We start from the raw sequence: 401 nt of genomic DNA on the forward strand, positions 1-401 counted from the left end.
AGCTCTAGCTAGAGAACCTTTGGGTCATCGATGGGCTGTTAGACATGGCTGGGGCCATGGTTTGTGATTGTACGTGGCTAGGCCACTATTGATATTTACAATTGCGACCACCTGATTTCTCCGATGTCGACCAACATCGTTGAGACTACCATGGCTATAGGGATCCAGTGGCGCAGAGCTCCTGGATGTTATTATGTGGATGCAGGTCCACAAGCTTTATTATTCTATTCCTACTCGAGACTGATATCTCTTCGGGTTTTCACGTACGTAGTTTTTCGCATCATGAGAAATAACTGTTTTCCCACAGCTCCTTTATTTACACAATGACATTGGATTTTAATTCCTTATGAACGAGGTGATTTATGGATTTGCTTATAAACTTTGTTAATGATGGATTCCAT

The sequence above is a fragment of the Theobroma umbraticum genome, unplaced genomic scaffold, assembly GCF_002168275.2.
Source record: "Theobroma umbraticum cultivar Fairchild unplaced genomic scaffold, ASM216827v3 scaffold_299.0, whole genome shotgun sequence".
Lineage (NCBI taxonomy): Eukaryota > Viridiplantae > Streptophyta > Magnoliopsida > Malvales > Malvaceae > Theobroma > Theobroma umbraticum.